Here is a 15,726-nt window from a genome sequence, read left to right as displayed (position 1 = left end):
TTAAGAAACTGAAGTAACACAGAGATAAATTTAATTTCAAACTACAGCAAGTTCACCTCATCCCATAAACCCCCTTGTGTCTCTGAGCAGGACAGTGAGGAGAACTGCATCTACGCTGGGATTCAAGTGTAGCCGCTGCTCCTGGGGAGGGAGGCAGGGAGAGCCGCCCCCCACTCCTCACAGGGAAAACAGCACTGCTCTCCTGACATATGGCAGCATCTGATTCTGTGTGTAGGAGGGTTGTATGTTGTTCACACTCTCTTACAGGTATTTCTCATTACAGGTTTTTATATGGTGTTAGTGCTGCAGAATGATTGTATAGAAATATAGCTGGACCAGGGATTACAATTATTATTGTATTTATTAGGAGACACCCATATCCAGGGCAACTTAGATTATGTTGCCAGTCCATTTATACAGCTGGGTTTTACTGGATCAATCCAGGTACAGTGCCATGCTCAAGGGTACAACAGCAGTGTCCCCCACAACCCTCCACTCAGGAGTCCAAAGCCCTGACCACTACTCTACACTGCTGCCCAGTGTCAGTATTGAACTGTTCATCAGAGACAAGTTGAATTTAAATATTCAAAAACCATCACCATCAACCAAGTATGCATTAGTGATTCACTGTATCTTGATTTTTTCTAACTGGTGGATTCTGCTAGTACTGTGGTTAAGTTTTGATTTAAATATTATGCAAAATAAATCAATACCCAAAATAACAAAATACAAACATCAAACAACAATGCCAATCAATCATCCAGATCAATGGTAGACTGAAGATCTTTCCAGTTAACAGAACCTGGCATTAACTATTTTCCAAAGAGCTGCAAGAGTGGAAGTTCAGTACCTGTATAGTGGGTTTCACAGACCAGGGCCCCATTCCTCATAGTTGGTTATCTGACTTTTAGGATAACTTGACAGAAGTCAGGCTTTTTTCCTTACCATAGCCACACATGCTCCAGCACAGGCTAACTTTGAGTTAGAGGGATCTGTGTGTATAAGCTCGTGCTTCTTCCCAATGACAGTACTCGACACACCCCTCTAAAATGGCAAGGCCCTTCCTTAAAGATCAAGGAGCATTTTCATTAGATCAGCTTTTCGTAGGGAACTTTAATCTCAGAAATTCTGTTTCTTTTTTTTCTCAGAATATAACTTCCCCACCTCCTTTTCTTTGAGAAAAAAGAAAAAATAGCACTCACTACATTAACCCTATACGCTTCTGTAGGAACGAGTACATAGAGATCGCCAAAATAATTTGCAGCATTCACATGTTTTTCTATTTGAGCGCTATGAATGCGGTCGGTAAGGCATAATTGACCTAATAAATGTACTTGAGCCATACATTTCCCATACCAACCGGGCAGCAGTGCTTTGACAGTACAGACAATATGCAGGGCTATGCTTTTTTGCTATTGGCGCATTCCTATACTCAGTTACAAATATCACTATAATTTCTGCTATGAGTTTATATGCAGTTTAATTAATAGTTAATCCTATCGTTATAATCAAATAGACTACAAAATTATGCAGAGATCCCCAACATCATTGGTGCTGTAGACTACAGTCAGACCCCATCAAGGCACCCTCAGGACCAAATGAGGTAGATTTTGTGAACAGGAAATCATTTCACAACATTAATGTACAGGTGCTTATGACGTTATCACTTACCTTAAATTAAAAATCAGCTACAGTTCACCAACTGATGCAAACAATCAAACATTTTAATGACAATTATACAATGCCTGTGCTAGACAGTAGGGTATCAGATTTTAGATAATACTGAACATCATCCATGACTTGACCTCAGTTATTCCTATACAGTGAGGGAAAAAAGTATTTGATCCCCTGCTGATTTTGTACATTTGCCCACTGACAAAGAAATGATCAGTCTATAATTTTAATGGTAGGTGTATTTTAACAGTGAGAGACAGAATCACAACAAAAAAATCCAGAAAAACGCATTTCAAAAAAGTTATAAATTGATTTGCATGTTAATGAGTGAAATAAGTATTTGATCCCCTATCAATCAGTAAGATTTCTGGCTCCCAGGTGTCTTTTATACAGGTAACGAGCTGAGATTAGGAGCACTCTCTTAAAGGGAGTGCTCCTAATCTCAGCTCGTTACCTGTATAAAAGACACCTGTCCACAGAAGCAGTCAATCAATCAGATTCCAAACTCTCCACCATGGCCAAGACCAAAGAGCTGTCCAAGGATGTCAGGGACAAGATTGTAGACCTACACAAGGCTGGAATGGGCTACAAGACCATCGCCAAGCAGCTTGGTGAGAAGGTGTCAACAGTTGGTGTGATTATTTGCAAATGGAAGAAACACAAAATAACTGTCAGTCTCCCTCGGTCTGGGGCTCCATGCAAGATCTCACCTCGTGGAGTTTCAATGATCATGAGAACGGTGAGGAATCAGCCCAGAACTACACGGGAGGATCTTGTTAATGATCTCAAGGCAGCTGGGACCATAGTCACCAAGAAAACAATTGGTAACACACTACGCCGTGAAGGAGTGAAATCCTGCAGTGCCCGCAAGGTCCCCCTGCTCAAGAAAGCACATGTAGAGGCCTGAAGTTTGCCAATGAACATCTGAATGATTCAGAGAAGAACTGGGTGAAAGTGTTGTGGTCAGATGAGACCAAAACCGAGCTCTTTGGCATCAACTCAACTCGCCGTGTTTGGAGGAGGAGGAATGCTGCCTATGACCCCAAGAACACCATCCCCACCGTCAAACATGGAGGTGGAAACATTATGCTTTGGGGGTATTTTTCTGCTAAGGGGACAGGACAACTGCACCGTATCAAAGGGACGATGGACGGGGCCATGTACCGTCAAATCTTGGGTGAGACCCTCCTTCCCTCAGCCAGGGCATTGAAAATGGGTCGTGGATGGGTATTCCAGCATGACAATGACCCAAAACACACAGCCAAGGCAACAAAGGAGTGGCTCAAGAAGAAGCACATTAAGGTCCTGGAGTGCCCTAGCCAGTCTCCAGACCTTAATCCCATAGAAAATCTGTGGAGGGAGCTGAAGGTTCGAGTTGCCAAACGTCAGCCTCGAAACCTTAATGACTTGGAGAGGATCTGCAAAGAGGAGTGGGACAAAATCCCTCCTGAGATGTGTGCAAACCTGGTGGCCAACTACAAGAAACGTCTGACCTCTGTGATTGCCAACAAGGGTTTTGCCACCAAGTACTAAGTCGAAGGGGTCAAATACTTATTTCACTCATTAACATGCAAATCAATTTATAACTTTTTTGAAATGCGTTTTTCTGGATTTTGTTGTTGTTATTCTGTCTCTCACTGTTAAAATACACCTACCATTAAAATTATAGACTGATCATTTCTTTGTCAGTTGGCAAACATACAAAATCAGCAGGGGATCAAATACTTTTTTCCCTCACTGTATGTAGTCTATGACACAGTATTCTACTGTACATTATGTGCTGTACTGTAATGCTCATGCTGTGATCCACATGGAGTGTTTGTTGATGAAGCAGGTTTTAATCTCGCAAAGCAGAGAAGGCGTGTCAGGAATGTCAACTGTTGACATCCCTGGTCAGCATGAGGGCAACATTACTATGTGTGTCGCAATTGGTCAACAAGGAGTGACTGTCAGTGACTGAAACACCAGAAGACTGACTGTCTTCTGGTGTTTCTCAATGGGCTGGCCCAAAAGCTGAGGGAAGCAGGAGATGCTGCAGGTGAGGGGACTCAATCCAACTATGTCATCATATGTTCCACCACATGGTGCAAACAAAACACTTGAGTGCATTTTGTATTAATTGATTAAGTTAGTATTTACAGTTTAGCAAAACAATGTCATGGATATGCTATCAAAGTACAAAGGCAAGAAAATTATGAAATGCTCTGTAAATGGATTTTGGGATTTGATTATTGCTTTTATGCTGTAGATACTCATGTCACCTTTTCATAAAAATGTTTGTATACATTTGAGAAAAACTGTAAACACAAAAGATCTAATTACTTCTTGCTTTGTTGCAATTAATTTGGTTCTATACAACATATAATAAAATTTGATATGGAAACATAGTTTTGCAAATTGCTTGTTCTAATTGTATGGATGGTTTTGAGTTGTATGTTAATTGTTTTGAGAAATGTGGTAATAGTTTCACAAATTGTGTTATAGTAGCCGAGAAGAAAATATATAACCACTGTAGCACTGGTTTCAGTGACACTGTAGTGTGCCTTTCTTGTTGACCACAGCCTTGAGCACAACCATGACCACAACCATGACCTTGACCACGAGCATGATCAGCCACTTCCTCCAGCTACATTTTAACTACTACTGCCATTTCCTCAGAGCTTTATGTAGTGATAAACTAATTCTCACTTAGAGGAGGCTTTTTTCCAATTACGAACCCCAGTTGTTATCAGGTGATCAAATAGTTCAGAACTCTACCAGATTAATGTTGGCATTTGACAAAAGTCCTAATGGCTGACAGGGCAACTTTATGATTGGAAGTGATGATTTACAGTTACGCATGTTGTATGTTAGCATGGAAATATGTGTCATTGTACCACTCAATCTTTCATTGTGTGTTGAGAGTTGTGCACATTGGGTCAATGTGTTGAAAAATGAGTCAAAGCAATCATGAAAAAATGTACTATGCCTTGGTTCCATTTAAGTAAAGAGCAGATTCTTCACATCATTTCTCCAGTGTTATTATTTGAAGCAGCCAGCTGACGTGTTTGACAGCTCCTGTGCACTGGTCCTCAATTATACACAGTGTTCTCCTACAATCCTGAGACAGCACACATCATATCAGTCACACTGTAAAATAAGGTGGTGAATGAATACCACTGGATTAACACATCAATACCTGCACATCATCTGTAGTATAGGTGTTGATGTGATACTCCTGTGGTGGTCATATATGAATTAATGATATCAATAACAATTCCTGAACACCAATGTCACACTGCTGTGATAAACAGAATACTCTACCCACAGCATGCATGTGTGTGTTTGGCCTGATCATACTTTTAAATAGATTATCTTTTTACATTCACACATACAAAACTGTAACATATCAAGAAAATACTTTGTTCAAAACATTTATTTTTAGACAAAGGAAATTAAGCCATGCATGTACAGTATCTGAAAAGTGTGACAGCATCTGTAAGCAAAAGGTGTCAAGGTGTTAACCCCACATGAATCCTAACCTTTACCCTCACTTTTAATCTTTGTTAGTTAGTTTAAATTACAGTTACAGTGTTTAAATAATTGAGAAAACTGTAATACAGCATTGATTGAATTTCATAGTGTAGTAAAGAGTTATAAAGAGTCTGCACATATACTAACCCGGCAGGCTATCAAATATACTTCTGTACTGCTTACTTTGTTAATATAGTATTTGTGATATCATGAGCAAAAAGTTGTTGATGATGTTGTGTGTGTGTGTATGTGCAGTGCAGTGTGAGTGTAAGACAAAGAGAAGAAGAGAGCCATCAAGAAGGACAAAATAGTAAGAGTTATTATGTGTTGGAGAAGTGTGTGTGGTTTTTCACAGGAATCGCACCAAGCCCAGTCTCTTGGTGACATTTCTGGGTGTGCATGTGTCAAACCTCTGCTGTGGTCTAGAAGTGAGAAGAGCTTGTGACTCACATTCATATTTTACATTTAGATGTGCTGAGAAAGTTATACCTACTGTTAACCCTTTGGTGCCCAGAGCACTGCCTCAGCCCAGTGCCCTACTGTCCTGTACACCAGTGCCACCCTGACCACAGCCTCCCGTACCCCAGTGCCTGAGCATCTTGAACAAAACTTTCAGTTTCAGATCCTAGATGGGGACACTATAGTATAGTATTGTATAATATAGTATAGTATAAGGGCCTAGTCTGGAGACAGTGCTGACTAGTATATATATTATTTATTTATTTCTATCATAGCAGATGCCCTTACGCAGAAAGAAGCTTGGGAAGTACAGGTGAGGGAACCCTGTGATGCACTGCACCTGTTTCAGCTCATTTGCACCAGGATGTGCTCATTATGTTTTGCACTAATTGTTTTTATAATGCTTTGTAATGTTTCAGAGTAAGGTACACATACAAACACCGACAGAGACACACTAACATACCCATATACACTCAAACACACTGACAAACTCACACACACACATACTGACAACCACTGTCACACATTGTCACACTGACAGAAACACACACACACATATGGTTGTACATACCTGTGTATGTATAGCTGTGTGTGTGTTTTTTGTTGTGCTGGTGTTGTGAAGTAGGTTATAGATCATGACTTCAATAAGTGTGGCTGCAAGGAGAACAAGATTAAGGAACAGAAAGACAGTCTGTGTCTTTGTGTTTCTATGTCTCTGTTTTGTGTATGTGTATCATTGTCTATATGTATGTGTCTTTGTCTACCTGTGCATCTAGGAGAGTGTGTGTCTCTATCCATGTCTTTGTGTGTGCATCAGCGTCTTTATGTGCATATGTGTGTAAGTGTATATGACTGTATGTGTCAGTGTATATCTCTGGGTCTATTTGTCCCTGTGTGTGTGCGTTTCTGAATGTGTATAACAGGTGGTAAAGAGAGCTCTTGTCTGTCAGTCGCTCTTAGTTTCAGTGGAAACTCTGAGGCCACAGACCTTCAAAGACGCGTGTGGGTGAGAGGGAGGGAGAGCGTGCGGTTTGTACAGCTGCATTGTGTAACCTTGCTTTGGTCTCCAAAACTGACTTCTATTGACCATGCAATCACAGGATATGGTTGCTCGTTGCAGCCCTATGACAAAAAAAGATAATCCTATATAGATAGACGATACATAATATCTCGTTATGCATGTGTGCATGCGTGTATCTCAGTGCCATCGCTATTACATATTAATAAATATTTATAAAAGCCAGCAACAAAATAACGTTGCGGGTGTTTATTTTAGACGTCAGCGAAAATACAGAAGCGAACGTTGTGAAACACAATCGAAATTAATACCAATTAAAAATAAACTAAGTAGGTTAATTTGTTATTACACTTCTGAAGTAAACGCAATTATAAAATAATTGGTGGATGGATCTGAATTAAACATTAAAAACAAGTCTATGTAATGTATAACTAGCACATACTGTATAAACCATTTGAGATCACTTTACAAATTGTTACATTCACACATGCTTGCCTTAAAGTCAGGGTTCGAGTTATAATCTGAGCTTCGTGGGGGAGTCTAATATAACTAACGTTACCGGTGGAGATAGGCTAAATCAATCAATCAATGAATCAATAAATCAATAATAAGCCTAGAGAGAGAGACAGAGACTTTCTCTCTCACACACGCAAACACACACACAACAGCCCACTACTTGCCCCAGATGTCTGCGATATTGCAACAAAGTTTAAGTTTCTATAGCCTGAAATATGCCAGCAAAGACAATCGCTCAGGGAGACCGCAATTCCGCCCTTTATGGTATCATATAAAGCAGGGGTAGTCAATTATTTTGTGTCAGGGTCCAAATTTCTTGGTCAAGGTATAGCCAAGGTCCAGACATCGGGGGTCACACCTTAAAGCTAGAGTGTGCAATCCTGAGAGGCGGCAGTAGCGGCTTGTTTTGAACGCAGAGCCGCCCTCGCTGCAGAGCGTCTCCAGAGCCACGCCCCCTCACCACACATGCGCACACAGAGCGGAGTCTCGGCGCCAGCAGGAGAGACGTGCGGGTGGAGTCGATCGCAACAGCTTCAGATTAGCGCCTGTCTCATTCACAGGTCAGACATTACAATAATAACCAACGTGAACATCTTATTTACGGTTATTATGTTTTTAAAAATAGCAGCTGCTGCTCGCCTTCCATTCCCGCGCTCGCTCTGCACAGCGTCAAGAAACCCGCGCTGATGACGTGTGATTGTCTGCGCAAATATAGATTGACAGACAGGAAGGACATCCTATCATTACATTCGGACCGAATGCAATGATTGGTCGATCCTTTTTTAGTCCTGTCCCTTCCACAGAAGAGATATATATATATATATATATATATATATACACTCACCTAAAGGATTATTAGGAACACCATATTAATACTGTGTTTGACCCCCTTTCGCCTTAATTCTACGTGGCATTGATTCAACAAGGTGCTGAAAGCATTCTTTAGAAATGTTGGCCCATATTGATAGGATAGCATCTTGCAGTTGATGGAGATTTGTGGGATGCACATCCAGGGCACGAAGCTCCCGTTCCACCACATCCCAAAGATGCTCTATTGGGTTGAGATCTGGTGACTGTGGGGGCCAGTTTAGTACAGTGAACTCATTGTCATGTTCAAGAAACCAATTTGAAATGATTCGACCTTTGTGACATGGTGCATTATCCTGCTGGAAGTAGCCATCAGAGGATGGGTACATGGTGGTCATAAAGGGATGGACATGGTCAGAAACAATGCTCAGGTAGGCCTTGGCATTTAAACGATGCCCAATTGGCACTAAGGGGCCTAAAGTGTGCCAAGAAAACATCCCCCACACCATTACACCACCACCACCAGCCTGCACAGTGGTAACAAGGCATGATGGATCCATGTTCTCATTCTGTTTACGCCAAATTCTGACTCTACCATCTGAATGTCTCAACAGAAATGGAGACTCATCAGACCAGGCAACATTTTTCCAGTCTTCAACTGTCCAATTTTGGTGAGCTTGTGCAATTGTAGCCTCTTTTTCCTATTTGTAGTGGAGATGAGTGGTACCCGGTGGGGTCTTCTGCTGTTGTAGCCCATCCGCCTCAAGGTTGTACGTGTTGTGGCTTCACAAATGCTTTGCTGCATACCTCGGTTGTAACGAGTGGTTATTTCAGTCAAAGTTGCTCTTCTATCAGCTTGAATCAGTTGGCCCATTCTCCTCTGACCTCTAGCATCAACAAGGCATTTTTGCCCACAGGTCTGCCGCATACTGGATGTTTTTCCCTTTTCACACCATTCTTTGTAAACCCTAGAAATGGTTGTGCATGAAAATCCCAGTAACTGAGCAGATTGTGAAATACTCAGAGCGGCCCGTCTGGCACCAACAACCATGCCACGCTCAAAATTGCTTAAATCACCTTTCTTTCCCATTCAGACATTCAGTTTGGAGTTCAGGAGATTGTCTTGACCAGGACCACACCCCTAAATGCATTGAAGCAACTGCCATGTGATTGGTTGGTTAGATAATTGCATTCATGAGAAATTGAACAGGTGTTCCTAATAATCCTTTAGGTGAGTGTATGTTGGTGATATGTTGGTGCTTTTAAGGTTAAACGAGAGAGGACTTTGTTGTTTCGACATGCGAACAGGTAAGATTCAGCAATTATATTTATTTACAAGAATTTACAAGACAGGGCACGAAGATTGTACTTTGGTAGGGAACAATACCATGGGTAATATACAGTGAGGGAAAAAAGTATTTGATCCCCTGCTGATTTTGTACGTTTGCCCACTGACAAATAAATGATCAGTCTATATTTTTAATGGTAGGTGTATTTTAACAGTGAGAGACAGAATAACAGGAAAAAAATCCAGAAAAACGCATTTCAAAAAAGTTATACATTGATTTGCATGTTAATGAGGGAAATAAGTATTTGATCACCTATCAATCAGGAAGATTTCTGGCTCCCAGTTGTCTTTTATACAGGTAATGAGCTGAGATCCCTCTCTTAAAGGGAGTGCTCCTAATCTCAGCTCGTTACCTGTATAAAAGACACCTGTCCACAGAAGCAATCAATCAATCAGATTCCAAACTCTCCACCATGGCCAAGACCAAAGAGCTGTCCAAGGATGTCAGGGACAGGATTGTAGACCTACACAAGGCTGGAATGGGCTACATGACCATCGCCAAACAGCTTGGTGAGAAGGTGACAACAGTTGGTGCGATTATTCGCAAATGGAAAAAACACAAAATAACTGTCAGTCTCCCTCGATCTGGGGCTCAATGCAAGATCTCACCTCGTGGAGTTTCAATGATCATGAGAACGGTGAGGAATCAGCCCAGAACTACATGGGAGGATCTTGTTAATGATCTCAAGGCAGCTGGGACCATAGTCACCAAGAAAACAATTGGCAAGGTCCCCCTGCTCAAGAAAGCACATGTACAGGCCCATCTGAAGTTTGCCAATGAACATCTGAATGATTCAGAGAAGAACTGGGTGAAAGTGTTGTGGTCAGATGAGACCGAAATCGAGCTCTTTGGCATCAACTCAACTCGCCATGTTTGGAGGAGGAGGAATGCTGCCTATGACCCCAAGAACACCATCCCCACCGTCAAACATGGAGGTGGAAACATTATGCTTTGGGGGTATTTTTCTGCTAAGTGGACAGGACAACTGCACCGCATCAAAGGGACGATGGACGGGGCCATGTACCGTCAAATCTTGGGTGAGAACCTCCTTCCCTCAGCCAGGGCATTGAAAATGGGTCGTGGATGGGTATTCCAGCATGACAATGACCCAAAACACACAGCCAAGGCAACAAAGGAGTGGCTCAAGAAGAAGAACATTAAGGTCCTGGAGTGGCCTAGCCAGTCTCCAGACCTTAATCCCATAGAAAATCTGTGGAGGGAGCTGAAGGTTCGAGTTGCCAAACGTCAGCCTCGAAACCTTAATGACTTGGAGAGGATCTGCAAAGAGGAGTGGGACAAAATCCCTCCTGAGATGTGTGCAAACCTGGTGGCCAACTACAAGAAACGTCTGACCTCTGTGATTGCCAACAAGGGTTTTGCCACCAAGTACTAAGTCGAAGGGGTCAAATACTTCATTCCCTCATTAACAAGCAAATCAATTTATAAATTTTTTGAAATGCGTTTTTCTGGATTTCTTTGTTGTTATTCTGTCTCTCACTGTTAAAATACACCTACCATTAAAATTATAGACTGATCATTTCTTTGTCAGTGGGCAAACGTACAAAATCAGCAGGGGATCAAATACTTTTTTCCCTCACTGTAAAACTGCCATTAATAAAATGGGCACCTAAAATGCTAAAAACCCTACCCAAAAATAACCCAATAAAATAAGAAAAAGAAGCCAAGTATAATACCCAATTTTCCCAATATAAAAATAGCAGAGCAACAATAACAGTTTCCTTTTTCCTTTAAAGGTGAAGTACAGCACAACCGCCACAGGTAGGCGTGACTACACACGGATCGGGAGACCCCTTCCCGGGAAATCTCCTAATCTTTATATCCTCTCTTCTTTCCAGGCAACCCGGACCAGCACCCCATTGGCCAACAGGACCCCAGCGAGGCTGCAGGTGATAATGATGTAATTGTATTGTAACGTACCGCGGGGCACAGGAACAGGGGGACCCAGTTGCAGTGCTGGGAGGGATGGTCGGGTAGCGGCAGGACAGGGCAATCAAGACAAGGCAAGGATGTGGTCGTGGTCACAGGCAAGGGTCAGGCAATCAGGCAAACAGAGTAACAAGGGAAGTCCAAAGTCGTGGTCGGGAGGTCAGGCAAGGGATCCAGGGAACAAGGCAACAACAAGACACAGGGAGAAATGCTCTGAGATGGAGTGATGAAACTGACACAACTTCACGAAGTGTGAGAGACAGTGAGGGGTGTATCTGTGGAGCAGAGGGAAGCAGAAACCAAGTTGGGAGGTGTTCAGGAATGTTGATTGATGAATGAATGAATGAAGGGAGTTGGGAGAAGTGACTGGTAAGGAAGGGCGATGGCAACATCTAGTGGGGGAAAGTGGAAGTGCTAGACTGGTGTAGAGTGCTGGCCTGTAGCCGTGACATGTATACAGTTCCTTATGCAATTCTACTATAATCTCCAAATTATCCTTTCTATGTTATCTCTCTCTCTTCAGCCCAGCTGGGCTCACACAGAACTGCAGATAAGGAGGATACGATAATTGTTTCACAGTTCAGTAGTGATGTTATGCTTGAAGCAGGCTTCAAGAAGCAGTATCAACAATTCCGAAGCACAGAGTATCGATACAATGGTTCGAAGCCCAGCGACACCTTGCCAGAAACCAAGGGCCAGCGCTACCTATAGGCAGAGTAGGCAATTGCCTAGGGTCTCGGGCTTGGAGGCGGGGCCTCCATAACCGTAACATCCCTATACGCGAGTGTAACGGGGCTCATTCGTGTCATAATGAGATCGTTACAAAGTGACGTAACCCCTTGGTAAAAGTAGTACAGTGTTAATCCTCCTGTGGTAGGTGGCCCAGCCTGCTAGCGTAGAGGGCTTAACACTCCACTGCGCTGGAGCCGCTGCGGAGTGGAGCACTGGAGTTGCGCGGCTCGAATCCTGGGCAGAGAGCCCCGACCCGCATCGTCTACAGCAGTCCACCGATCAAGAGGGGGCCCTCCAATATAAATTTTGCCTAGGGCCTCCAAATGTCTACAACCGGCCCTGCAGAAACCACGTGATCACTGCAAATGAAGCTTCGTTAAGTTACACCAGCAGCTGACTGTGTTGAATTGGTTTGGAATACACGTCGATGTATCAAACCACCATAATGCTTAAAAGAGGTCTGAACCACTTCAAATCCAAAGGTTATAGAGAGGAGACAGAATACGATAGAGATAGAGATAGAATACATTTTTTGAGAGAGAGACAGAGAAATATATAAATAGATACTTAGTGTGATGGAACGGGGCTCCGTCCCTTTAAGGAATGTCCGCCCAAGGTAGAAAACTACATGTCCCAGGAGCCCCTGCAGTAGAGACAGGAATGGGCTGGGGCTCTTGTGTATATAAGGGAGCAGGCAGAGCGAATCAGGGCAGTTGGTGGGTGGTTGCAACCAGGGACAGACACGAGCTGGGAAAAAGCCTAAGAGGAGCTACTAGAACCTGTTGCAAAGCTGCACCCTTCACAGAAGGATATGTACCATCAAACTGCCCATGTGTATGGTTGGTAAGAGTGTATACTGGAGAGTGAGTATAATCGCCAACCACTTGCTAATAGTCACTCGAATACGAACAATAATAAAATACCCTGTGGCTTGGGAAAAGACAAAAACCTGTTTAGGGAACCCGGGATTGTGGGGATAGTCCATCATTGCAGGACACTAATAATTGAGGATCCACACGGACTTTCTAACCTGGGAATTGTCATCCTGCCACCTGCTGGTGGTTGGGGAGAAATAGTTTTCCCAAAAGGACTTCCCCTGTGTTTGTGGAGTTCCTGAACAGAGGTGGTAATAGAGAGGGAAAGGAAGAAAGTCAGGTAGGCCTGGACAAGGCTAGGCATTTATTGTTTTGTAATACACACTCAATTGAACAAAACATTTTTGTTTGCATTAAACTTACCTGGGTAGAATAGTCCTTTCCACAAAGCCCCTGTCTGGACGGCTCATTCTTTATATTACACCAATTATTGTCCAGTTGCATAATCATGTCCCTCCAACACATTTGCCTCTTCAACACAGTCACTATTCTTGTTTATACAAACAAATATGTCTCTCTCCACTTCCCAAAATATAGTCTTCTTTTGTCCTCTGTTATATAAACCATCACTTTCCCAGTTGCACAAGCATATCTGTCTGATAAACAAAATGCAGGCTATACTCTATATCAGCATCACTTGGATCATTACACAACCACATCCCTAGATATATGAATAGGAAATACATGTAACTGTTCACTATATCTAGTATATATGAAATGTAGACTACACTTATAGTTAATTACACTTATTTGATGTCGCTACTTGCTTAACATACAACATTCATCACGTAAATATGAATGCCTTCTATAAATTCAAAATCCAGTCTTGAGTCTAAACTAAGAACATTAAGAACATTAGAACATAAGAAAGTTTACAAATGAGAGGAGGCCATTTGACCCATCATGCTCGTTTGGTGTCCATTAATAACTAAGTTACTAACTTACTTACATAATGTTACTTATACCTTGGTGACAAAGCAAGATTTATGACCGTTTTAGGACATGTACACATTGACACATTATTTTCAAACAACCTTTATTGAACTACAGATCACAGATGCTGATGAGTCCATATTGCCTTGCCTGATGTCTCAAGCACTGTTGCTTTTCGAATCACTTGATCCAGTCACAATACCATGTATTGACCAGCAGATGTCACCATGCAGAGACTATCCAGGGATTTGAAGCAGTGAACCTTTTTTGCTTCGGAAAGCTTCGTTTCTCACATCACTACAGATCAGAGTCTTGAATAGCTAGTGCTGCATGGCTTAATCTGCTCCTTGATTTCACACAGATGCAGCTCCATTGCAGACTACCGGAGGGGAGACAGTATGGTGGGAACATTCCTCAATAATTAAGTGCAAATAAAGTATGCAAAGTATGTAAATAAAGTGTGTATTTAAAGTGCAAGTGCAGAACTCCTTAATTGCCTCAAAAAGTATTTTCACATCCACTTGTAGGTCTCTCAGAGCTAATCCCCATATAATAGAAACTTGTGGTACTTAGTGCTCCACAGTCCTCGCCGTTGACGCCATAAGCCACGTGGCACCTTGTTTGCCTTACCTGGTTCCAGGTTTCTTATTAGTTATAATCCTCAGTCCATGAAGCTTTTGCTGTTCTCCCTTGTCCTGCTGTTTTAAACTGTCCTGCTCCACCGCGTCTTCTGCTTAGTTGCAGTAAGAGCACCACTGCTCTCCATCCAGTGCCTAAACAGAAGGATTTACAAGTTGCCATAGACAGACACAGGACAATACAGGTGAGAGGCAGCCATCTTGTTGTGTTCCTAGTTTCAGACAGTCTTAGCATTCCTCATTTTTGCCTTAATTGAAGTTAATCTTGTCTGTAGTTTGCCTTAATTGAAGTCAATTCAGTACAGCTGTTGAGCTGGTGAAAGTTAATAGGTTAAAGGAAAGGTGATTTAGTCTAGAATTTCAGTTAAGTGAGTTGTGCCAGGCGAATCCAGTTGGAGCCAGTTAGGTGTGAATTGGGGGCAGGTAGACAAAAAGGTACTTAAACCTGCTGTTGAAAAAGAGCTGCACTGTTTCTCGGTGACAACAAAAGTCAAGCAGTTGACCAGGGGACAGAAACCAAGAGCCCAAAAAATAAAATAAAATAAAAAACTTACAAAATTTAGAAGCATGTGGCCACTACAGTGTCAGGTTTGCAGAATTATTGCCTTCCTGGATGAACTGATCCAAGAAGATTTCATTTCAGCATGTTGAAATTCTAGAGATCAAGGTTCGTGATCTTGAGGCTCAGCTTGTTGATCTGCGCTGTATTAGTGATATAGAAGAAATGGTCAATCAGCCCATGAGAGAGATGGTGTGCATGCCAAAACCTAGGAGAGTTGAGACCTTAGAGCACGAAAGTGTACAGAACTGCTGGGTTACAGTAGGTTGTAACCACAGAAGAGGGCACGGAAATCCCTTAGAGACATCCCAAGAGCTGGAAATGCCCAACAGGTTCCAACTGCTGAAAACCGAGTTGGACAGTGACAGCTTAGAGGGTGATGGGAGGGCAACACCAGAGCACCATGGTGCCCACTCCCCCCCACAACAGGTACTGTAGGTAGTTATAGTAGGAGACTCCATTCTTAGAGGCGTAGATCACGCAGTGTTGCAGATTGCAGATCTCCCTAAACTAGTAGACGGGCTACTGGCCAAAGCCGGGGGGAATCCACAGGTCATGGTCCATGTTAGTAGAGTACCCTGCAGCACCATTGGTAATATGTAGGGATCGCAGAAAAAACTCAGAGAGTCAAAAATTTCATTTATTGCCCATTGAAATTCACATGGAATTGTGGTAGTTCTTGGTAGGTCTTGGTAAGTGGATCACA

The sequence above is a fragment of the Amia ocellicauda genome, chromosome 12, assembly GCF_036373705.1.
Source record: "Amia ocellicauda isolate fAmiCal2 chromosome 12, fAmiCal2.hap1, whole genome shotgun sequence".
Classification (NCBI taxonomy): Eukaryota; Metazoa; Chordata; class Actinopteri; order Amiiformes; family Amiidae; genus Amia; species Amia ocellicauda.
Note: the sequence above shows the minus strand (reverse complement) of the source record.